Source organism: Manacus vitellinus, unplaced genomic scaffold (genome assembly GCF_001715985.3).
Source record: "Manacus vitellinus isolate BGI_N305 unplaced genomic scaffold, ASM171598v3 scaffold_67_pilon, whole genome shotgun sequence".
Classification (NCBI taxonomy): Eukaryota; Metazoa; Chordata; class Aves; order Passeriformes; family Pipridae; genus Manacus; species Manacus vitellinus.
Window position 1 is genome coordinate 2,881,702 of NW_021940737.1, and position 26,830 is coordinate 2,908,531.

General features: G+C 38.8%; 1 protein-coding gene across 1 annotated transcript in view; it reads right to left on the reverse strand.

The window, feature by feature from the left end:
- Positions 1–15,695, reverse strand: part of ST6GALNAC3 (ST6 N-acetylgalactosaminide alpha-2,6-sialyltransferase 3) — a 114,739-nt gene extending 99,044 nt beyond the window's left edge. Inside the window, exons 1-2 of the mRNA XM_018083741.1 lie at positions 15,685–15,695; positions 13,793–13,987 (exon numbers count right to left, since the gene is read on the reverse strand). The gene's annotated coding sequence lies outside the window, so the exon portion shown is untranslated. The remainder of the gene's footprint in view (positions 1–13,792; positions 13,988–15,684) is intronic.
- Between the last annotated feature and the right edge of the window lie 11,135 nt (positions 15,696–26,830).

Sequence of the window (26,830 nt, forward strand, 5' to 3'; positions counted from 1 at the left end):
GTCACACTACTACAGCCAAGGATTTCACCTATTCTTCATGGACTATAAACATGCAAGAAGATTTCTCTTTTTTGTTGTTTTGTTTTTAAACCAGACGCTGTCTGAAACAAAGATGAGGTAATCGCAAGCCTATAAAGAAACCTTTGGGTACAATAAGAGATTTGATTAAAAAAAATTAACAACAACAAAAAAAAAGGAATCTGAATTGATTGCAGGCAAGAAATCATAAAACATGTTTTTCTTTCCAAGGAAGCCCTCACAAGGAAACTGAGAGGACTTGCAGCATTTCAGGTATTAATAAAAAAGAGCTCCTCATTGTGTTAATTTAAGAAATCTTAGGGAAGTCTAAAGAAAGGAAATATGTTGCTTTATTGTTGCTTTATTCATTCAGAATGAAGGAACATCAGATAAAAGCCAAATTGGACTACAGTTTTATTTGACCACAGCTGAAAATGAGAAGCAAAGCCTAATATATACATAGTAGATAGTGAAATAAAATTAAGCATACAAATAAAATTGCTGCTTCTATAAAAATAAGAAATATGCATATACTTAACATCCATCATGGGAAAAATTCCAGTGAAGTTACAATTAGATTTTGAGAGTAATTTCAGCAGCAACCTATTTCATTCCTATACCACTGTAATGATTTCATCAGTAACAAATTCTCTAGATAGTATCACACAGGAAAGTTTAAGGATGGCACCATTAAATAGCATCCATAATTGTTACAATCAACTGCATATTACACAAAAGGGTGCATTTGCAGATGACTGTTAAATGTACCAATTTGCCAGATTAGCATTTTGCTGAAAGTAACACTGAGCCTTCAAGAACCTATTACCTATGGTCCAAAGCTCATGTCAAGTCCCTTTTCTGCTGCAAAATGAAACTGGGCATTCTTTCACACTAGAATTTATATTAGAGCCACAAACACTCCTGATTACCATAAACTGTTCAGTTATGATGGGGCAAAACAGGGGGGTTTTAAATGCCACTGAGCATAGGGCTGGGTAAGCTAATAAGCTGAATATATGCAGATGTTTCCTCACCTTGTTTCAGTCTCCTCTGCTCTTAAACTACTGCAGGGAGCTGTGACCTGTGACAGAATTTGGGCTGTGAACCTCACAAAACACCAGATGTATTTAACAGGAAGGGAGTCTTGCAGACTCACACAGAGGTTCCACAAAGCATGAGAACCTGAGGTTTTGCTTGAAGTGATACTGGGAGTAAATCTACACATGCAATCTAGAAGCATATCTGCCCTCCCAAATCACCTCAATCATTAAATTACAGAGTTACCTCTGTGTAGAACACTTTTTAAAGATTATCCTATCTCAAATACAAAACAGTAACAGAAATCTTGGACATCCTTAGGTAGACAAATACTTCATTGCATCCAGAAATAACTAATGGTTGAAGAGAGAGAGAGAGAGAGAGAGACTCATATTGGAAAGAAATGAAAATGAATCCTCTAGCAATTTAAAAATCCCAACAGATTTTAAGATGCATTATACAATAATACCTACTCACATCTAACATAGAAATAAATGCCTGTTAGTGATATGTAGTAGCTAAAATTGTATTTATGTTTGTAAAGATCTTGCTAGACAAACTAAATTTTTCAAAGAAAAATGACATGCTTAGAGAGTGAAAGGAAATTACTAGAGGCATTTTTGCATTTAGTAAAGACTGATAAAAAGACTGATTTTCGGGAATTCAGAATACAGCTTCCTAGATAGTTGGACAATTAACCTGAATGTACAAAAACTAGAAATGTGTATATAAAGCAGGGGGTTTGAACATAAAACGAACCCCTAATTTCTTAATAGATCCATTCTGTTAATCCATTATGAAAACTCTTCCTCTAATGAACAAGGATATTTAAACTGCAAGAACGCTACTGCACAGTGGGAAAAAACGATGGCTAAAAATCCTATTTTCAAGAATAACTCAAACCACTGTGAGATTTCTCACAGGGACTGAAACAAAGAAAAATCCCAACAAACCACAAACCAATGAAAAAAAAATCACTTTGCCTTTTAGTTCTAAACAGTTTTAACTGGCCTCATCTTTTCCTTGTTAAATCTGACTTATCTTTCCAAACAATTTTCAAGAGAAAATAAATGGTATTTGCAGTAAGAGTGTAAAAGCATGAGGAAAGTAACAAGCTGGGCACATCTTGGGAAACAAGGAAGTGATTCATTTCATCTCATGAACAAAGATCCAAGCCATGTCAGGAAAAAGAAATCCAAGGTAATTTGATGTCTAGAAGCAGAGGTCACATTTTATGTCATCTCCTCTCTTCCATTAGAGCTGAATCCCGTACTGACTTCTAGGAAGCTGAGGCAGCAAGAAGTGAGGAGAAAGTGGGTTCTTGCTGTGGATGAATTAGGAAAAATAAGGAAGGGTTTTGCTTGATAACATGGTGATTAAGGTGAAACTGCAACTGTCTGTGTACACTGGAAGAAAAAAGAGAATAAGAAGTGGAAATATTTTAGGATGTTTAAAGAAGAGGCAAATGAAGAGGTATAAACAGCTGTAATATTTCCCGTATCTCAGTCTGAGGATATACTCAAGTGGTGAACAATTAGTCTGCGACATGATCTTCTGAGGGATGTGGGTAAAGGCCCGAGAATTGTAACTATAAAACCAGGGAGATTAAAACCTGAGTTAATGTGGAATATGGGTCAATCATGTACTAGCAGGGAGATGAGTAGCCAATTGGTTTTCTTCAGATCTAGATTTTATTTTTTGTATATGTCACTACTTAGCACACACTGAAAGTACCAGAAAAATACATGCATTATTCATGCTATTTGTGGTAGACGTGCACTGTAGTTTCAGTGAACAGGACTGGAAGTAATACCAGAGGAAATAGAGGCCTTAAAGGAAGACTCTAATCTCAGAAAACTCAAGAGTGTCACTGTAATTTTTTTTTAAGGGTTCTGTTATGGTAATAGTTATGTTTGCAGAAAATTATTTCTGCACTATTCAGATAAACGACCTCACAGAGGGCCATTTCTTCCCCAGGAAATGAAGAGTGGATAACACCCACCAGAATGGGAGCAAGCCATTTAAGAGCAAGTGGAGGGAGCTCCACAGTGCTGATTCCTATGTGATTATCAACAGGCTCTACATAGCAAATGATTTAGATTTCACGACAGAATTTACCTTACGTTGCGGCCAGCAGAGGTGGTAACTCATTTCAAACAGGAAACAATATCACCCCCATCCATTGCTTGAAAATGACATCTCATCTACAATTATCTGTCAGCTTTGCCTTCTCATTTTCAGCTATCATCAGCCTCCATACCTACAAAAGTCCATTTCTCCTTGATGCTTGTGCTCAGCTCCAAAATAATTTATTAGGAGTTACACATGCTTATCAAAGACAGACAGAATTCATGCAGAAATTAATGGCATCTATTGAAGTTGCTATATATCATTATACAATACATGCCAACACTGCTGCCACAGTACCTCGATTCCCTCATCCTTTGTCAATCAGAATAAAGCATTAGTGCAGTGCAAAGATTGGTTTTGCTGTTGTTCTGACAATAAAGTTCTGGCCGTATTACAATGGCAATAAGTGATAATCTATCCGGGATAGTAGATTCCCAATCATTTTTTGACAGGCAATCATCCTCATTTTACTTTTTGAACATGGCCAGAAGTAACTTGATCAAAAAATGTTACTTGCTCTTTATAAACATGGCTGCTTTACAAACATGGTGATCCTGAAGCAGTGAAGAGTACTTTGGGCCATGTCAGCAGCAGGACAGAAACTGAGGCTAGCTCATAAAAGTTCCAGCCTGTTCCTCTGCCCACACTCTTCTGAGTAAAAGATCAACACCAATCATCATTATCTGCCTTACAAAAATGTTATCAGCTCCATCAGTTGTCACTGATACTGGTGATGATGACAAGGCACATTCAACACCAAGGACCAACTGGAGCAGAAATAAGTAGGATAGCTCCAGAGAGAACTCATCACCACAGAGGATCCCAGAGGACAATCCCTCTACCTCCAAAGCACTCTCCTGTGGGACACCTTGAAGGTCTGTCATGGAGTTGGTTAATGAAGAAGCACCATCTGCTATGTGTTAGAGAAAATTGTATTTTTCTGGCTTCTAAGTAGAGAGCTGGTTTAGCTCTGGAAACACTGAAAAGTGCCTGTACTCAGCCTTTGGGAAACACCCACATGGCTTCAAATAAACTTTTTTGGGGCTCACTCATTTGAAAAAGAAGTTATGCTTGGAAAGACATCAGAAAGAAACTTTAAAAAGTACATGAGTTCTGACCTGAGACACAATTTTGCCACAGGTTCTTCTGGTTTGAAGTCTATTTCCAGATGCTTTTACAAAGCCTGCCACCAGAAGACTGGGTCAATATAATGATTCATCTTGGGCCACACCTTGATTCCATTAGGAATCAAGCCTTGTGCATAACGCAGTAATAGCCTGGCTTAAGAGCAGTTTCTTATCCTGTAAATCTCCAATCTATGCCTTCAAAGCTGTTCTAAGTAGCAGAATATTTGGGGGGAAGAGGTAATCAATCTCATGATCTAGTGAAAGAAATTTTGGGCAGTTAAGGGCAAGCCAAATCAGAGAGGAAGCTTAAGAAAAATCAGCAGTTTTGGACAAGGCAGATTGGCTCTAAAAAGGAAGAGCTGACAGGAAACAGGACAGACATAACAAAACTTTTACATGCTAGAAATAAGATGACATGAGAAACTGTATTTTAAGCTGGAAAATGTTGATAAATTAATAAAATTAATTACACAATTAATTAAGAGACACCTGAGAACGAAACTGTCATTCACTGATCAATTCCGTAATATACTGTAATGTGATCAAATATAGGGTTATTGTTCTTACCTAAGGGCCCAACTTTATCCTTCACCTTGGTACTTAATTTCCATTGTAGGATGTTTGCCAGTGCTGACCTCAGCTTTCAGTGTACTGCCCTGGAACTAGTTTGGGGTGATTCCTGTGCATGCAGTCAGGCATCTCATAGGAGTCTGAAGGCATCTGAAGGAAAGCTTAGAAATATACTTTTTCAACTTGATGCTCTTCTTTACCAACATGAATCCTAGGCAACAGCATTGAAAAAGGCAGAAGGGAGGGAGGGTGGTAGCATCACTGAACTAGAACTAGGGAAATCAACCCAAACCAACCTGCACTTTGGTTGGTGTAATATTAATACAAGACCCTTAAGGGCTCTTTGCAGTCTCCAACTGGAGCAAAGCAGGTTCTGCCCCCTGGAGAAATATTGATCTAAGACTGGTGTCATTGTCATCAATTTAAAATCCAAAGCTCTGGGTTCTGACTACAAGAAACTCTTAAAGACAAATTCAAGAAGCTGTACTTCAAAAAATGATGCCATTACTCGCAGAAAAGGGGACTTGACTGGTATGAGCAGGGTAAAGGCAGTAATGCTCATCCCTGGGGTTGGAGATAAAAATGAAGGACGAATTGTTGTTATTAAGAGGACAACCCCAAAATCACTCTAGTAATTTCTCTGCACTTGTTTTGGGCTTTTCATTTGGCACTGTATTTATTCATCGAATGGGCATGACAACTGCTTTTCTAAGTGAGAGGAAACAACAGATTACTGTAATCTCTGACTAGCTGAATATGGAAAATACATCAATTGGAGAGAGGGAAAAATAAAGATGGAAGAAAGAAGTATTGCAAATAACACAGAACTTTATTTTTCTCTCTCCCGCCCCTACCCAGACTGAATTGGTTTTCATTTTAGGGTGCAGCCCCATAGACACAATTTACCATGAACTTTTTGGTGGCTATATCATTTACTGGTTCAGAGGTAATTCACAAACAATTTATGATGAGTAGACAAAATTTACAGCTACACCCACAGAAAATGTAGCTCCTTGTAACAGATACTGTAAATGTACAAAGTAGAGGTCTAAGATGCACACACTGCCAGCACAGTAATGCCAGTAAGGGGTATGAGATTTTTGATATGACAGTCATACAGGCCCTCTTACAGAGCAAAAACCACATATTTGGTAGAATGGACTAATGTAGTCAGTCAGACAAGAGAGACTACCTCAAGAAAAGCAATTATTGCTGGTACAATCTGCATCTGCTCTAAGAGGGTCTCTAAGCTCATTTCTCTGTGCAGCACTTACACCAGTCCACCTGTTCCAGCCCGGTCTGAGAGCAGATAGTGCAGATTAACAGCTCAAATACGCATTTAAAGTTCACAGTTTAATCTACCAAAAAGCCTAAGAGAAAAGGCTCATGTGGTAGAAACTTTCCCCCCCACTCAGAGAACAATAAAAAAGACAAAACTGTGCAGTCAATCCACAGAGCCTCGCAGCAGAACCCGGAGCTGCCAAACGCAGGCTATGACAGATGGCCACGGGAGCAAACTTGGAAAGCAGAGGCTTTCAAGGAAGATGGCTGTGGCTTTGAAGCTAACTAGTAATTGGCATGACTGTCAGTGTGAGGAGCCTGTCCCTCGAGCGAGTTCCAGCTCTGTGTTTACATGTGCACCCACGCGCGTCCATGTGACTGCGCGTGTGTGGCTGGAGCGCCGCTTCCCTGCAGGGAACTATTAATAGCCTTGGGTCAGCTCAGTGCTGTGCATTTCTGCCAGAACAGCTCTGCTGGGCAAGAGCTCAAAGAGCTGAACTCGCTGATTGCCACAGCCAGCAGAAAGGCCTCGCACAGAAACAATTATAGGAGCAAAATTCCATTTTCACCGGCTCTTTTTACTCTGTGGCGTATTTTACAGACCGGTGCAAAGTGTACCTTAGCTGCCATCATCACATCCAAAAGTAGCAACACCTTGCTGCAAAGGATACCTTGAGTCTCTGTGAGAAAAGGACTCCAGGTATAAGCTCAGGAGGGTGTCACTGGGCTTCTTTTGATGAAGGCATCTTAATTTTTAAACAGCAATAGTGGGAAGATATGTAAATGAGAGGGCACTGGTCTCCCAGTGAATGAACTGGAACACCAAGAAAACACCCTGCCTGCCACTAATACAAATCAGCCCATCCTTTATTTGGCAACTATTATTGACTAAAGCTGAAATCATGTCATGGTAACAGAATTCTCACTCTCATCTGCTCGTTACAAGAGTGAGCCCATCTTTCCTATCTCCCTCAGTGGATTGGTATCATTCAAATGCCATTGCACCAAACTTCTCTGTTCTTTTCTTTACCAGTCCACAGAATACTCAATTCACTTTTTCTGGTCCATCTGCCATTTAACTAAAACAAAATTTTACTAGCTAACTGCAACACTCAGCTTTTTCTCTGTTTTCCAGGTGGTCTCCAGGCAATTTTCCAGGTGGTGTGCCTCTCATTTGGAGAGGCATTGTTCACACTCCTCACATGGAAAACACAACAAGCACCTTCTCTAGGGAGACTAACACTAGCTGATGTAAACCTGCCTTTCAGTAGCAGTAAAAAAATCCTCAAGAAGGTGAGAAATCTCTGCAAATTACCTATAACCAAGGTAGATGGCAAATCTTTGATACCAGGCACCTCTTGCAATATAACCTATAAGCTCCATTCAGCAGATCAATCCAGCCCATGACTGCATCGCAGACATTTATTTCTACCAACACAGATTCTTTAGGGATTGAGTTTTGATGGCACAGCTCACTGGCTGATAGTAATCTCTGCTCAAGTTCCTTAGTCTTTTTTTTTTTTTTTTTTTTTTAAAAAAAGGCAGAGCTGCCACACAGGCAGCACTGCTTGACTCATCACATTGAGGCTCCGTGTGGAGCAGATTTAATTCCTCTGTATAGAATACTCGATATATTTATCCTGGCACTTGACTTTTTCCTTGTGAGATACCAGCAGAGTTGGGGCAGCTTTAAAAACCTAAGCTAATTCCATATATACAGAGGGAAAATGGCTGAGCTGGCAGGATTTACTCCACTGAGGACACACATCATCTGTGCTGCCTTCCCTCCTGTAGGTTCATAACAGCCTGAGTGGTTTCAAGTGGACCTTGCAGCTTATTCTAAACACTCTCTCTTCTTCCAGGCAAAAAGGGGGCTGGAAAGAGGAAGAGAGCAGTGGGGACTCTGGTGATAATTTGTTTATTGAGATCTATTTCTATAATATAAGATATGCTCCTGGAGTTGTTCATTTGGTGGTTAAAGTCTTTGGCAGGAATTTTTTTTCCAAGTGGGTGCCTATGGCTCCCAGAGCCAGGAATGGGAGCTCTGGTACAGTTGGCAAACACAGAGGGGTGGGGGGACAGGAACCAACAACCCACCACATGGATGTCTCTCAGAATGTGATTGTCATTTAAAATGTTATTTAACCAATCCTTCTGCAATACCTACAAGGAGAGCTGCTCCTGAAAACTAAAAAAGCAGAAGCGGAAAAATATCCAGAAGAATATACGGCATGTTTAGTTGTCCTTTCATTATTATTACTGTTATTACATGATTTCTAAGGCTGAAATGATGTAACTGTGCAACTGATATAAAACTGTGTCTCAGAAGAGACATAAATGATAAATCACTATGAAACAAATGACCTTTTCTTAACAAAATATCCTATGAATTCTTAAGCTGTAACAACGAATGGGATCCCAAAGGAAAAGACAGGATAGAAGTCATCCATGTGTCAGAAATTAAATACTAAAGCAACTTTCTGTCACAGTGAATTCATGTAGCTTTTTAGCCTCTCTAGGACCCAGTTTTTCCCAACAAGAGTATGAAAACAGCACCTCTGGAGTCAGTTGAACACACAGTGCAAGTTCACAGTCTGGCACCTTCTGTTCTGACATGAAGCCCAGAGCTATTCTCCAAGTTTCTCTTCACAGTAAGTGTTGTTCTAACCTATTACTAACAGAGGTAAAAACTTAAACCTTCCCAGGATGGTTGTAGCTTTACATATTTTTAGTATGTCACATAAAAATTTCAGTCTTTTTGAAATTTTTTCTTACTTCCCATATCTGGAAAGAAACTAATATTAAAACATTCATCACATTCTTCACTTTCCTTATGCATTGTTTAAGTTAATTGTTCAAGTTTTGTAAGAATGTGCTCTCTCATGGTTGATATGGATCCATCCTATGATTACTTCCAACATGTTGACAACTATGCTTTTGCTAATGTTGAAATGGTATCTACCTCATCTTACAGTCAGAGAGCACATCACATTTCTGCATGTTATGTTAGTTTTCCTCTAAACTTCAAGTGCTGTCATTTTTAAATGCATTTTATTCTGATGGAAAAAAATAATAAAAAGGACTGCACAAATGTGTATAAGGCCTGCAGCCTTCTCCTATTTGTATTCATATCTGGGACATTTCACTTGTGGAAAACTCCATTCATTTCAGCCAAGTTCTACCACAGAACTTCTGGCAAAAAGGAAGAAAAAGGAACCAGATTTAGGTGGTCCATTCAAACATATATGTGGCTGTGTGTGCCACAAGTGGTGAGAAATTAATGCTTGTATACAGGTCTGTTCAGGTTATGGGACAAAATGGTATGTGATCATATGATCCAAATTTATTTCTTCAACATAATTACAGTGTGTTGATGAGTTTTTCAGTTAGGACAGGGGTTTAAAAAATCTGAACTGCTACAATGCATGTTCCTTTTATCTCATGCTCATCACTGTGCTGTGAGATTCTTCGATGTTCATGACACAAGGGCTCTTTGCTCCCTCAGAATTCATTTCAGATGAAGCCATTAGATCTCACAGCTGCAGTTTAATGTAGGGATTTTAGGTCATCTCAGAACTTACCCTTTTCCAAGAATGGTTTTAATCTTTGTTCGGCACTTGAATATACTTCTTATAATTATGTTTCAAGTGATATTGCAGCTATATTTCAGATTTTACGTATGTAGGAAAATGCTATATTATTTTAATACTGATGGTAGAATAAAAATCTATTCAATATTCACCTTTCAGGAAGCACAATCAAATATCCAAGAACACTATTAGACTTGCCTAGCATAAAGTTTCAAACTGCTAATGGATTTTAAATTGATGTCATAATGCTGCAATTTAAATACATGATGTTCATTAATTTTGCCAGAACTCTTTGTAGAGTAGGAGTGGTATGAAAGAAGGAGGAAGGTTATATTTTCTCTCCCTGCTTCTTTTTATCTCCTTGCCCATTTCTGATACACAAAAAGAATCATTACATCAGCTTGCGGTGCGGGGTGAATTTTACTCAAATGGCAATAGGTTTCAATCAGGTAACCACTGTGGAGTTGTATCAAATTAATATTTTCTATGGAAAAAAAATACCAGGAATAGGATAAAAGTAACTAACACATGATGGGCATGACGTTTCCTAAAGGTGGATTTCATGGGACCTATCACCAAAAATCCATGGGCACAAAGTGGAGGAAATAAGGGACAGAAAGGTCATCTTGCTCATACACCACCTTTTCACTGAAAGGTCAAAATTCCTGTACTGAGCAAGAGAGTAATACTGCAAAACAGGCAGTCATAGTCTCCCACAAATCTCAAGGAAAAGAGATCACATCGTGGAGGGCTGCTGTGGGATCCTCTTCTGCTGAGGGGAGTGAGGACAGGTCCTGGATGCAAACTTTCTAGGTGAAGAATCATCTATTCCAGAAATACCTCAAAAGTGAAACTAGGATTTGTCTAGACATAATGGCCCAGTATAGTACAACACTTCATATCTATTTATATTTCAAATATAGTATGTTTACTGTACATAAAGTCAGTTTTTCCAAAGCTGTTGCTATAGTTACAAATCAAGGAAACCATAGCAACAGCCCTGTATTATGTACAGCCTTAATTATGTCTCTCTTTGCATTTTATATTAAATACTCCCATACAATCTTGTTATAGGAACATTGGATTTTTTTCAGACTTTTTAATAATAAAAATTCCCCAATATTATACTGTCAAATCAAACATGAAACACCCTTGAAATATGTCTTTATAGCATTATTCTGATCATATCTAATAACAGCCACATCACTATTTTTTACTTGAGATAAACACTAATGTTCATATCACCATTTACAAACGATTGATCGCTTTAGTTTTAACTGCCAATTAACTGATTTTCCATCATTTCATAAAGTTTTTCAAGTCTCATCCCATTCAGCCTTACCCCAAAAGAAACTAGCTCCTCCTAACTTCGACTTTTTTTCCTACAGAATAAACTTTTGGGTTTTTTCTTTCCTTTGGTTTGGTTTTCCTTTTTCTTCAGAAAGTAAGTATGCAACAGAGGGACAGGAAGGGCAGAGTAGCAGTTCATCTAGATTTTCTAACTTCCCTGTCTCATCGGATGACTGACTGGGTTGGTGGTACATTACCCTATTTACTCTGGTTGTTGACTTGTATATGTAATATTTAAATACAATCACAAGTTGGGATTACAGAGCCCTGGCATGCTGCTTCCAGCCAGACCTCAGACTGCAGCCTGAGAGGAACAGGCAAAGGAGAACAGAGAACAAACATGAAGAAAAGAAGAAGGCTGTTGGACATGGTTGAGGAACAGGAGGAAGTGCTACCACACAGCAGAAGACACACAGGACCCAGAGGGGTGACAGGATTCAAAGGACACTCCAGGAGAATATGAACACATTCAACAGGTGGAGAAGGATTTTGCCATTAAAAGAGAAAAGAAAATGCCAAAATTCATGTCCTTAAAAGCCTTCTCTCCTTATCTTTCCTTCCATCACTTTATTTTCTGATAATTTATTACTGTATCATTTTCTCACCATTTGGTCCTTGCCCACTGATGGGATGGCATTTGTCCCATTTTGCAAAAAACTTGGCCACATTTGTTTGGGGCATTAGCTGCACTCATGGAGTGGACCTTCTGTTACCTTACATACTATAGAAGCACAAAACCCCTAAAAAATATCACTTAATTCTATGAAATGAGCAGACATTCAATGCATTTGACACAATAAAGAAATGAGAAACCTGTGTTTTTAATCTCTATGAACAATTGATACTTGCTAGCCATTTTAATACAAATAATGCACAAATGCTTATTCTACAAAGCAATCTGTGTTTCAAAAATCATAGTCTGAGAAAGCCATGAGTGTGTGTTAGGAACATGAGCTCTGTACAGGGGCAGCACAACAAAACCTCCCTCGCACGGGGAATAATTAAGTCAGAAGTCAGTGCATTCACAATAAGCAAGCCATGTTCAGCTTCTTCATTATCATTTTAATTAGCAAATATTTAATGTAATCTGCAAATACAAGAGGGAAAACAATTAAAATTACCAAGTTTAAGGAGTCCTTCATGACCTAAGCTAAATTGAGACAAATGTCTTACTAATCGATACCGGTCACCAACTTTCAGGACATTCATTTCCATTTACTGTTAGAACTTCCAAGCGTGTTATCATATTTAAGAATGAATTAAGGCTCTCACAAGCTACTTCTAACCTCTGATGAAGGCAATGGTGGATAAAAATGGATTAGCATGCTCCTCTCCTCTCCAGTTATCAGTTCAGACCGATAGGGATCAAGTGACCGTGGCAGCTCTGCCTCATTCAGATTCCATGTGTGCACTGTGGCAATACCCCAGGGACATGCAGAACACACTGCCCTCTCATTTCTACAGGGATGAAGATGCTGGATGAAGCTTTAGCCCTTCTGAACTCAACAGCACCTCCCATTCCTTTCCCTGGGACTACATTTCACACCCAGACAGTTTTCCTTTCAGGTGCTTGTCCGTTCTTCTTGGTAGATAATGTACTTTGGCCTCCAAAATACTCAGTGCTGCATCTCACATGGACAACAATTAAAAGCTACAGAAGTTTAAAAGAAGCTGCCTCCTAAAAACTATACCTCCCTCTCATTCTGATTTTCATATTTAACCCACTAAAGGTAGAATAAGGACTAATTTGCCCAATACACCTATAGGACTAAATATCATGAAGTGGCAAAGTATTTTCATTCTCTATAAAAGCTGTTGTGTGAATGAATTTCATTCATTAATAACTGCAATTTTATAAAGAAAAATAAACAGCAGTAAGTAGAAGTCTGACAGTATTTCTCATGACTGATCAGAAATAACTTTTAGAAAGAGGTCACTCTTTTATGTTACCTTATTTTGCAAGTTTCCACCTGTTATAAATATTACACAGAGAGAGGAAGAGCCTGAGCAAAATGCACCACCATCACCAAAACCCAGTGGCATTAGATATTTTGACAACTAAGACAGTTTAAAGCAGTTGTCCCTGTAAAACCTAATTTCATCACACAGGTATTTTTAACACAGAGCAAGTATTTTGCAAAGCAGATACAGGTCAATGCATTTTGAAGTACAGAATGGAAATAGATACCTGGCTTTGAAATAGCTACCATGTGTTAGTGCAGAAAAATCCAGTAAACTTCTAGCTTTATACATTTTCTACACTCACATATGTTCATTTCACAAATCCCTCCCTTTTCCTCTTCCATGCCCATACAAACACAAATAAACTACTTCTTCCTTGGGAATCCCAGGCAAAATTACAACAAACACAAGAAAAGCTCCTTTTGAGTTACATGGATTGAAATTGAAATTAATCTGAAAAATGTTTTTGCTTGTTTAAATATCAGTTTTCACTGCAACCAAGTGTGACTTTGAGGCCAGCTCACTGCTCTCTCCACTGCAGACACGACAGAAATTTTAAAAAATTTCATTTAAGTGGTAGCACACTTCTAAAATAACCACTATGCTCAGAAACACTGCTGGCTTCAGTTTTCACACTGGGCAGGCAGGTAGAAAAGCATTATATGAGATCAGAGAAAAAAGAAATCTACTGGTCCATTTTGCTGTGCTCTTGATACCAGGTCTTACCTCTTGTGTTTTTACGTTTATATATCCATAGTGAGTTCTCAGAGGATGCCTTTGACCATTAGAAAATGGGATCCACTTGACACTGGTTTGTCCAAAGCAGTTTAGGATCAAAGGGAAAGTTACTTCATTTGTGAGACGGACGATGATCAGGCAGAGGAAAGCTGCAACGAAACTCACAGCAACAATGGACTTCCTCTGCAATGAAAAGAAGAAAGGAAATAAATTATTAAAATTAAGAGTCAGTTTTAATAAAAAAATACATCTCTTCTATTGTAGGATGAAGGAAAAACACTTGAGAAAGCTTTATGTGAAATTATTCCTCTGGTAGTCACCTTGCTGCAGGAGCACAAGGAGACAGGTGACTGGACCATTTTATTTCAATAAATTTGCATTTCAGAGGGTTTTGAGAGTTTATTTTAGAACTGGTTGGAAATGAGTCTGTTTTGCTCACCAAAAAAAAGAGGTTTTTTTAAGTTCCGAAAAACGTATATCAACTTTAAATTTTATTTGTATTTGGAATTAAGATTTTACGTAAACATCCACACCAAAGTCCCCATTCCAAATCATCAGTGCTCTAGACATGACAAATACACACAAGGGGAAAATACCACCTACAGCACCAGCACACAAAGTTTATTGGGAAGACTACGATCATTGATTGTACTTATTATGCATTAATTTTAAATCATTCTGTGCAACAGAACTCACACTCTAACTTTAAATATTTTAGAATAAACGGTTGGCGAAGTCAGCACCACATTCTGCCTCCTTCCAGGTTCATGAATTTACAAAGTGGGGCATTATTATCTCGGACAAGATGAGCTCCATTGTTAATAAAGTAACAGACCCAAAGCCTGTATCTATTTAGCCTTTGCCTTCTACCTCTAACCTATCCACTTGGTTGGACCGGTGAATGTAACCACAGAAAGATCACAACTTCTTCCTTGGGTAACTGCCCAGTCTGCAGGAAAAGAACTCGTAAGAACTAGGATGTTCTCCTAATTTTTAGTTATTTTTTAAAATACTGCAGTCATTTACTTCTAGACAAATTACTTAAGGACAAAACACGTTAGTTGGCATGTGTAAAGATTCTAGATACGGCACTCCATGACAAAGATTATTTTTACATTTTCCCTGAGGGAATGAAACAATTTTCATTTACAGGTGTTTTTACTGTACTTTAATTACATTCCAGGTTTACCTAATTTGCCACAGTTTAATTACCCTACTGAATGTAATTCTATCCCTGTATACAGTAAAATATACAGAAAATAGAGGGGGAAATAATTATTTGCCTAAGGGTCTACGTAAGTGTAGAACAACACTCAATGCTGGGTGACAGAATCTGATCACCCAATGCCCACCTACAAATATCAGACTAAGCAGCACAGTGCACATTTAAGACCACTTTTTTTACATGACAGCAGACAAACTCTGACTGCAACCATGTAAGATGAATGTGTTCTTTGCCTGGAGGTTCATTTGACAGTCTGCAGACACTAAAATTCAAAATGCTGCACAGAAGAAATGACGATATTTACACAGAGGTCATACTGGGAAAGACACACACAAAGTTTCACTGAACATGAGCACACAAGACCCGTGCCCACACACAAGGCCTGTAGGCACTGCTGCCATGCTTTGCTTCTGTTTCTGGACACAGACAACAGTGAGAATCATAGAATCATAGAATGGACCACGTTGGAAAAGCCCTCCAAAATCATCAAGTTCAACCCTTGATCCAGCCCTGCCGTGGCTCCCAGACCATGGCACTGATGCCACATCCAGTCTCATCTTAAACACCTCCAGGGACGGAGAATCCACCACTTCCCTGGGCAGCCCATTCCAATGTTCGATCACTCTCTGTAAAAAATTTCTTCCTGATATCCAACCTAAACCTCCCCTGGCACAGCTTTAGCCTGAACCCTCTTGTCCTACTGCTGATTCCTGGGAGCAGAGCCCGACTCCCACCTGGCTACACCCTCCTGTCAGGGAGCTGTAGAGAGTGAGGAGGTCTCCCCTGAGCCTCCTCTTCTCCAGGCTGAACAACCCCAGCTCCCTCAGCCTCTCCTCACAGCACTTGTGCTCCAGTCCCCCCCACCTTGTGCTCTTCTGCTTCCAGCCCTTCCATGCCTTCCTGAACTGAGGGCCCAGCTGGACACAGCACTCCAGGGGTGGCCTCACCAGTGCTGAGTACAGGGGAAGAATCACTTCCCTGCTCCTGCTGCCACACTGTTCCTGAGCCAGGCCAGGATGTCATTGGCCTTCTTGGCCACCTGGGCACACTCTGGTTCATGTTCAGAATGATAAAGAACACACAGCAAATTTGAAGGGATGTTACTGTATTCCCCCATACAAGAGTTAACAAAATAGTCCATTACAGGGGTCAACTGCACGGCTCTTATGGTTCGATGTACTGGGAGGCTACAATTTATAGGATAAAAGCAATGAGAGACTGGGATGAAAAACTTGGGTGAACGAGGTCACTGTGAGGAGAAAAGGAAGAGGAGAATGAAGAAGTATTGTGGCAACGTGATTCAGTGAGGAACCTCAGCCAGCTAATGGCTGTGCAAAATGTAAAATTAAACCCAGCAAATCTTCAGAGGGCAGCGCAGCAGCCACAACCCAATCGCAGCTTCCAGAATTCATGGAAGCCGCTGCACTTTTCATCATCTGCATTATAACAGATTTACATTAACTTGCAATAAACTGGCTGGGGAGCACTTCTGTGTCACTTCTCTTTGTACCAGATGGAGTCAGAAACATTTAGCTATATATCAGAGCCTTGTAAGTGCTAAGAGCAGCCAAGATGTGCAGCGCAAGTGATAATCATAAAGCAATGAGAAGAAGCACGGATTAGTCATATTATTTATTGCAAATCAGAATTAAAATATTGCAAATATTTAAAGGGGGATCTAGAGTCTCATTCCACTACATGAGCATGTTTCAATCAAAACATCCACAGCAGGAAGCAGGATTACTGCCCTGCATGATGCTACTACCTCATTTCCACATATCCCATCTTCCTGGTTTATTGAATGCCACCTTTTACTTCCTTTATTTTGTGCAGATCTGTTCTGAACTTGAAAACATTGCAATCATCTTTATGTGCTTCTCAGAGGGAGTTGTTCTAAATAGCCTTTGCCCCGAGAAGAATTCAGATTGTGTAGCTATATTTCCTGGCCTTCATTAGGATGCCACTTGATTTTTATATTTCCTCTCTTTAAATACACTGTATTACCAGATGAAAGAAAAAAATGTGGCCTTCTTTTGTTTTGGTTTTTTTTTTTTATGTAAGAAAATATTGTTTGAAAAGGAAAACGGCAGAGAATTTTCTTTGTGTGTTGCTCAGCCAGAAAGAATCTGCACTAACGAGAACATTCCAATGAGAGAAAAGAATTTTTACAACAGAAAGGAATTTCGGCATCTGTTAAAATTGTTTTGGAAAAATAAAAAATCTTGCCATATGCAAACACAATGATTATTTATCAACTTGTAAAAAGGAAGTTTGTGTTAAGTATTGAGTTCCCCTATAATTTTTGTTGAAGGCATGAGATCCAACAATATGCATTTTAAGTAGGAAAGATTACTGCAAATTGGCATTTCAGTGGCTCTATAAATTTCACTGTAAAAATACTGAAAAACACAAAAGCGCATACTTTTCATAATTTTAGCCTTCCTAAGCATCAAGTAGGGCAGTCTGCTCAGTGGTCAAGAGTCACTTCTAAAAGTAATCTGTTTCCCTTAAGCTCTTCTCTCTTTTATCTACTCATTTAAAAAAGAAAACAAACCATTCAAAACAAACAAACCAAAGAACAACACACAAAACCAAAACCAGGTGCTATCTGTCTTTAAGTGTTTCTTTTAAAATTTTCTTTTCTGTAGATGAAGGGATTTCATTATTGGTCCTCTGATAAAATTTAGCATTTGAGACTCCAGGAATTCTGCACGACATTAGGATATGACAAAGAAGTATGAAGCTGTATACAGCGATGAATAACAAACTGTAATTTGTCTCAAAATTTGTCCACATCAACATTTTAAATACTTACACATTGTACCATTTGGGAGAGCTAAACCAACACTCATTAGCGAGTCTGCACAGAAACAAGCCTTATTCCTTCTTAATTTTCAGTTCTCATGAATGCAAACAGTCTCTTAACAAAAGAACTGTTTCTCTAACATGGAAATACATAAAGCTCAATCAATCTTTATATTTTTCCGGCTAATTTAATGTAGATATTTTGATATTGACAACATTTACATAAAAAATACATATTCAGTTATAAACATCTCCTAAACATATTCAGTGAGGAGTGCACAATAAGACATATGTTAAAGAGTTTCTTAGCTGGATGACTTGCATGGTATATTAGCTTTTGTAACATTTTATTTCACTTGCTATAGCACATGACAAGCCTAGATGACGGCAGCAAGAAAAAAAATACCATTCTTATGGATACAGGATCCTGCAGCAGAAGAGTGAAGGAGCTGTGTTAATTAGACTAAGTACTAGCTCATTCATGGTTTAAAAAAAAAAGAAAAAAAGGTGGTAGAAGTGGACACACAAGATCAGAGTACATGTACTGCAACACCTGGGACCTCGCTGGGCCAAAGGCACACACTGGAACTAAACAGTTTCTTTTAACTCCTTTTACTCAATCCTCACAATAACATCATCTCAGTTTTGGTTTCAGTCATTTCTCAGGCACCAAGCTCATTCTGTCTAGCATGTATATCAAAATCAATAAGCAGTAGGAATGACTCACACTTCTAAGGCTTCAATTTATATCTATGTTGTTAAAATAAGAACTGAAAAATAAAACCAGGAAGTTTCATATTACTAGGCTGGTTAGGATTTAATTAAAAACCTCATGAAAATAAAACAATAACAGTACTTTTATGGGTATAAATACATATATTTGGCAACATGGTCCCTAATATTATTGATAACCTTCATATCATCTAGTTTTGGCTATTTACCAATGCAAGGGTGATTCATTAGCTTCAGTTTGGCAGGAACTTGACAGTCTGAACAAGTTTTAGTCATTTTTCTTTCATAATCTGTTAAGAAGCGTGAGATGACAAGATCATTTTTTTAATAGTTCAATAATGCCTGATAGAATAATACGATACAAACACTTTTTTGTTGTTGTATACAGATGTCTAGGAGGGAGGGAGGAAGGAAATATTTTCAGCATAAGATAGTTTCTTAAGTTGTAAATTTTACTCAGATCTGTCTACTTTCTAGCCCAACACCACACCCTGCCACTTGGAATGTATTATGTGGCAGAGACTGTCAAACCACTCCACAAGCAGGAACAAATGCCCATCCTAGTGAGTTTAACAGTAAAAACCCATTTCACAGATGCATAAACTGAGGCTGAAAGCAACTTCTCCAAGATCACAAAGAACTCAACAGAAGCTTTTATCCTAGAACTATGGTTTTTCACAGGTTTATTGTTTCTATTACCGCTGCCTGAATCTGTTAAATGACAAAGCTGAATACAATATTATGAAAGATTCAAGGAAAGAACCCTTGGAGCCAGGGAAGTTCCATGCCTCAAACAGTAATTGCAAATGAACCTTTTTTTTCAGAAATTGATTTTTTTACGGTATTCATTCTTTCTGTTATTTTTATAGACACGTGGCAACACCGCGCTCAGAAGGACAAATCAAAGGTAAAGACTTACACGAGGGCTCTGCGTCTCTTAGATGACACAATGTGCAGTAATATTGTATTATTTTCACAATACCTACCTTTACGAGCACACTGAATAACTCAATCACTCTTTTAATATCTCAGCACATTATACTACTTTTATTGTAGGGCTGATGCAGGGTTTTGGGTTTTAACTCAATATAATACCAATTGGAAACAGTGATGGCTACACTTACTGAATTTGTTTCATTTCGTAGGCCACTATATGTAAAAAATAGTTTTATTTAATTTTCTCTTTTATAGTCTTGAGCATCCCCTTCAAATGCTGCTTTCTATTACAACAGAGCATAAAATGAAATTCTTTCAGCACTCCAGTTCAGTGTATCTTACTGATTTCACTGGTATTGGAAATAAATACGCCTTCCAGCTATTTCTTTTGTCCTGGAACTCCCTTTAACAGGGCTCCTGGAGGGATACTGAGGCAGGGGTCCTAGAAGTTTTCAAAGAGGGACTAAGACTATATAGCAAAGATCCTTCTAGAAACAGCCGTGTGTCGAACATCATTTGCATAAAATTGGTAGCTGAAGATTTACTTTCTTCTCCTCCAGAAGTGAAAGTTAACCTGAGTATGTTCAAAGGCTCCACAGGAGATGGCTGTCAGTGCTTCTATCTCAGGAGAAGAGAATAAAGCAGGTAGGGGTGATATTAGAAGATCTGGTTCAGGTTCAAAACCCAGTAAAATTAAGATTGAAGCAAAATTCCTTTTTTTTTTTTTCTGGAAAAGGACATCTTTGCTAAACTGGAATATAAGCAGCCAGGAAGCTGAGCAGTAAGAGCAAAAATAAAGTTCAGTGAGGAAGAAGGCAAGTAATGCAGCACACCTAAAAACAGATAGATGGGCTACAATGAAAGAAACATGAGTTTTATCCTGAAAAGTGTTTCTTCTAAGAATGTACCCTGAACTAGGACTGTATTTGAGGACTACGATGTTTGAGCAGGCATGAATAGAAGACACATTACTTGCATGCCTTCTCTGCAGGGGCTCTGGCCTTTTTTATAGCTAAGGCAGCTGAAGGGTTCTCAACACAGCTTGTTGTACTTCTTTTATTGCTGTCATTTGTTGAAAACTTATTACATAACTCAGTTTTCACCACGATTCACAAGGCAGTGGTGGTGGGTCTACGTTCGCAGCAGCTCAACGTAGCGTTTTGCACAGCAAAAGAAAACTTATTCAAACATGTTTTTCATTAAAGCCAAAAATCTGCAGATTGTGCTCGGGCTCACTGGGGTAAGAGCTGAGCAATGAACAAAAACAGGAATCGGCACAGTAGTGTCCAAATAATTGCTGTGGCAGCAGCAGTCTGTATTTAAAGCCTTATACAGGAGATAATCCTCCTATATGTAAACTATTACTAGTCTCAGGTAACTGCATAACTTTATTACATAGAGCATTCTCATCAGAAACAGCACACATATTTAGGTAATAATACGAAATTATGTAAAATGAAGAACTTCCAAGTTTCAAGGAGTAACTGCTGAAGTATTTTGAAGGCCTCCCATATGCTATTGTGCATAAGAAGTTACTACATTTGAAAAGCCCCAGTGATTCTGAGCCCTTCAAACTGCAAAGCATTGCCAGATTTCAGGAATTATTCTGCATCACTATTCCCTCTTGCCCTAAACTCGAAGCCTGATAAGAAGGAGCATTTATTTGGCTGGAGATATTCTTATCCCTTCAGGCTTTCCAGCACTTTGAGTTCTCCATATCCTACACAGCGACTGTTTCTGCTATTCATTTCATGCTCACTCAAAGCTGAATTTGTACGTACTTCAGGAATCTACTTCTGGCCTAGGGTTCCCCATGCAAACAGCCTCTACTCAACAAGGCACAAACACATCAGCAGCACAGCTCCAGTCTTCACAAACCACAGAGTCACAGCACCACCAAGGCAATCTCAACTTCTGAGCAAGGCATGCCTTTGGCCAGTCTGCTACTTCATTTTATACTGCAGTTGAAAGCTGTCCAGCAATTTTAAAAGATCCCCATGGCAGAAAGGCACACTTTAAATAAGTCTGTTGATTTTCCATTCTGTAAGATCTGTTAAGAATATTTAATCTAAAACTGCAGTTACTGATTCACTGATGTCCTTCACAAACAGGGTGAACATCAGCAGCTGTAGATGCATATTATACAAACACTGCTGTAGTCTCTACATGATTAAGTAGTATTAAAAAGGAAAAAAAAAAAAGAAGGCTCTGCAGTACAGCTCTCAAATGGTGATTTTTTTTTTTCTTTCCTGGTGCTGGATTATTGCCCAGCTCTTCTTATCAATACCTTGGCAAGGTTTCAGACACACACACAGCCCGACGTCCGCTTCCCTATAATAGAACTGCTGGTACAAGAATTTGTGATCTTTCAACCTGGCAGTTGGTTGTTACTACTTATTGAAGTAGTACCTGATTGTAGCTATTTTTCACCTGCTGAGAAAAAGTTCAAAGGAAAAAAAACACCCTTATGTGAGTATTAACTCTTATCCTGCCAGGTAGAGCTCACTTAGATGATGTCTCTCTCTCCTCTACAGAAATGGATAAAGATTCATGACTGGTAACATCCTAAGACTGAATCTCTAATTGAGGGGGTTTCACAAGCATTCTTGTAGACACTCTATAGCTGCCAACATTTTCGTGAAAAATTCCTTTCAAAAAGTTGATTCTTCCAACCAGAAATTGACTTAAAAATGCATAAACCAGTAGAAAAGCAACAACAAAAGAAGCTCCACAAATGCATCAAGAAAGATTCTTACAAGACAATAAAATACCAGCAGACCTCTGGTCTGCAGATCACCATATTTTTAAAAAGATGTAATTATTACAAGCCTATTGCATTGCTTTGCTATTTCAAATGAAATACCAGAAATACTCAATTTCTTGTTTCAAAAACTCACAGGAAAGAGAATGTGACAGCTTCTAAAGCAAAAGTGAGATAAATTCAATTTCTGCTCATGGCAGCAAAGCCATTAATGTGTCCGGTACACAACAGGAGGAATGGATGTTAATCACATACCTGCGTGTTTAGTAAATACTACACTGGGATGTAACCTCTGGAAGTACTAACTTCCAGATAAGAAAGAAAATAATAATCAGACAAATAAAATTAAACACATGACAGCAGCCTAAGGGCAGAAGAAATGAAAGTAAATAAAATGTCACAACAACCCCACATTCTCAGGCTGTACATCTGTGAAGAAAATGCCTTTTGCTGGAAACCTTCGCTTGCCTGCAGCTCACTTCTGCCTGCAGGGGAAAGTTTATGCCACAGAGCAAAAAACTGCATAACCAGAAATTCCCACAAATGAAGTGTAATTGCCTACCACCATCTGGACAAACCCAAACTTTCTGCATTGAATTCTCTTCTGTCAAGATCCCTGACTGCCAGGCTGGACTTGAAGGGAACAAACACTGACACCGTGCCGCAGTTTCCCTCTGAAGGCCATTCGACACTGCAGGACTAAAGAGATCTTGGCCAGTCTGTTACTTGGCAGGAATCTTGCTCTGGCTCTTCTCACCAGCTTCATCCCACACTATTCTTTGGGAGGACTGCACTTTTGGAAAGTTGCTCTGGATGCTCTCTGCCAGTGTGTGCAGCTCACCTGCTGTTTACAAGCACGGAAAGGAAAACAGAAGCAGGTGGTCACTACTGATTTTAGTCTTGTGTTAGGCACCCTCTGACAACCAGTGCACCCTAACACAGTGCAGATCAATGCCTTTTACTCCAGAGGCAGGGATGCAAACACTGTTTGGTGTGAGGAGCCTCTTTCAAGGTCTGCCTGAATGGTTGGCTTTGCTCTTAAATATAAAAAGATACAAATCTCCCTCATGGTCACCAGGCAAAGGTCCAAGTTCAGAGAGAAGAAAGACAAGTTTTTACAAACTGGTCTTCCTAAACAAAAAGGAGGGCCACTGTCAATTAGAAAAAAGCTGTTCTCAAGCAGAGATTATGCACTTCAGCCAGGCTGCAGGAGATCTTTTGTAGTTTCTTTCTTTTCTTTTTTTTTTTTTCTTTTACACTTAACCAAGAGACTCTCCAACACAGCTGTAGGAATGTTGTCCTGGGTTGGCAGGAGACAAGAGCAGCCTCCATGGATGGCCTTTTACACAAAGCAAGTAAATCTGGCTCTAAATCATTTTGGCAATTTGTCTGTTTTCCACCAGACATGGAAATCTCCCTGTTTACTTCGGATAAACCTGTTCTAGCCTACTTCATCCATACATAGCTGCCACATACGTCATCAGAAAAGCAAAATGTATTATTCAATGCCTCCAAGCATTGTCTGTTTCTGGCACATTGAGTAACATTTCAATAGGCTTAATCATTTATAGCCAATAAAAAGCAAATTACAGAGAAGTCTAGGCTGAGACCAGCTATTTTGTAACGGGGATTTTAAATTTTCTGCCATATAGCTGGGAGCAGCCTACTTTTAGCGTGGAAAAAACACTTTCCCAGCTTAATTCTTGTTTCTTTCTGTATGCTGCTTTCTTTATTGGAAGCTTAGAAATAGGGGCTTTGGGGAAGGGAAATAAAAAAATAAAGGAGGACACCAGCATGGCAGCATCACCTCTGAAGAGATCTTCAAAGCCAAGATTCAGATGTAGACCTTAAACTATTTCTATGGCTTACAACCCTTCAGGGAGGCAAATTTTTGAGTGGATGGAGGCGTGTGAAGGATGTGGGATTTGCTGGGATGGTCATATTCAGGGTTCATTCTTCCTAACAAGTCCACCTTCCAGCCCAAGAGCAATGTGCCATCTGCAGGAGATACACTGAACAGGGTGGGAGTTTGGGGGTGTGTTTGTATGAAGGCACGCAGAGCCCAGCAAGGCACTCTTGTGGTAAACATTCACAGTCATATTATTATCACAGCACTACAGAACAGAGCTGTTCATCCAGGATGCAGATCAAGTATGTTAAGCACTGCATGCTCATAGCAGCACATCCAACCATTTTATGATCCCAAAGCAAAACAGAAGGCAGGCCTACATTTTAAATCTTATTCGTAGGAGGGGCTGCACTGAGCAGTGCAGTGTCTGTACCAACAGAGAGGGACAAATGGCCTGTAAATTTTTGGCAGAGACTTTTCTTTCAAGTACTGGCATGAGCTGACCCCGCTTTACTCACGTCTGCTCATACAATCACAGGAAAGTGTTGTGAGCCAGCAGGAACTTAAATGAAATTTCTTGCCTGTTCAGTACAATTGTATTGCTTCTACAGGTAGGAGTCTGTTCATTATTCACCCTTGGATAACATGTGCAAGAGGTTATCAGAAGTTGCCACAAGGGAGACTCTCCAGATAGAAAAGAATATGCAGCATTATAGCTACAAAACATAATGACTGCTCACACAAACTGCTCAAGCAGCTGATGACATATCCCTCAGTTGACTAGGGAGCTCCTTAAATCAGGGCACTGAAACTCAATAAAAGCACTGATCAAGGTAGTGGCCTCAATTTAATTATGAGCTTTATTGATCATGTCTTCTCTTTATAAAAAGAAGAAAAAAAAAAAAAGAAGTGGGGCAGGGTAGGGGGGAGGTATCCACAAAGCACTGAGCTCATGGAAAGGCCTGGTGGGAATCTGCAGAACAGACTCCTTGGCTGTTCTGACAAATCCACAGTGGAAAAACTCTTCCTTTTGTGCTGGCCTCTCTCTTCTAGGAATTAGGAAAATAATTTTCTGTGAACTACTTTTCATCAGAAAGAAACAAAATACCATTTCACCTTTACAACAAAATCCATGATCCGAAAGCTATTTTGTGAATGCATACAGTCGAATGGGACACCTGCAGTGGAACAGCACCCAAAAGCCACAATCAGGAGTGAATTTCCATTGTGATAAAAGCTGTAAATTCTTTGGATTCATTATTTCTGCAGAGCATCTCAATAGGAGCTAGAGGAAACCATAAAAAATTGATAGTTTTCCAAAAGAAATTCTTCCAAGCAGTAAAGTTTAATCTCTCGCTGATCTGTTTTCCTGATAGAACAGTAGAGGGACAGTAACATATATATCCTACCCAAACACACATTCTATCATCATACCATGCTCCTCTCACGCTGGGTGAGCTAACTGAATTGAACTTGACCTTCAAAGCCCTTGGAATGCAACAAAATATCTCTGTTTTCTGACATTTATGGGTGGCTTTTCTGCATGGCTGCTTTTACTGCCTAGAAAATGATGGTGAAAGCTGTGTGTACAAACCTACTACAAACACTGACAAATCACATGAAAGGAAGACAGATTTATTCAGTGTAGATTACTCCAGAGTAAACCTAATCAAATTCAAGATTTACATTTTTAAAGCAGATAAAAAATTCATAGAGTTAGCATTTCAATACAATAGATATATATTACAGCATTATTTTAATCTGCAAGTGTAATTGAACTGATTTGGATTTTCTGTGCTTTTATTTTTGCTTAAAAAAGCTTTATGTGTTTCATAATGAAAATGCATCATTAAATGAGCATATGCATAAGAAAATTCCTACGAAAAATTCACACAGAAGATTATCAATCTCTGTCTAATAAGGTTCAGATGAAAACACATTTGGACATGAATCTATATTAAAAACTAAAAGTGCTAGATATGGAATTGCAAATATATCCTATCTGTGGCTTTCTTAAACTTAAAAGAAACCACTCTTAGCTACTCTATCAGAGCTGATCCAGAACACTTTGATGGAAGAAATGTGACACACTTGTTAACCTAGCACAGTTTTCCATCCTTTAGTCCATCAAATATAGAGAGTTTGTCACATGTCAGAAATTATTCCAAACCTCTGGTTCCCTTCATACATATTTTACTGATTTGCATGCAAGAAACAAGCAAAAGTAGCATAAAACCCCAAAACATTCAAATTGAGCTTAATTTTTTTTGTTTAAAACATAACAAAGACATAATCTCCTCTCCAGGTACTTGGTTCTATGCCAGCATATCTAGCTACCTGCACCAAACAAAACCAACTGTGGAATTCTGGTCCTCCTTCATACGAAGATAACCATAACTGATTTAAAGGAGAGCAAGAGAAAGCCAAAACCACAATTAAATGTGAACAGGAACAGTAAGAAAAATATAAATGTAATTTCTTAAATTATTATTCCTTCCCAGAGCCTTTGTGTATCAGTTCCTCTATTTGCAAACTCAGGATCCCTCAACTTTTACTTGAGTCAAGTCTGGTGTCACCAAACCCAGCCTGTTAATGCTCTTGTTGATGTGTGTGGGACCAAATACTGCATCTTTGTACCTGACAGCCATCAAGAAACTTCCTTAGGTGCCAGATGTGCAAGTCTCGAGCTGGATACGAAAACCAAGTTCTCACCCTCAG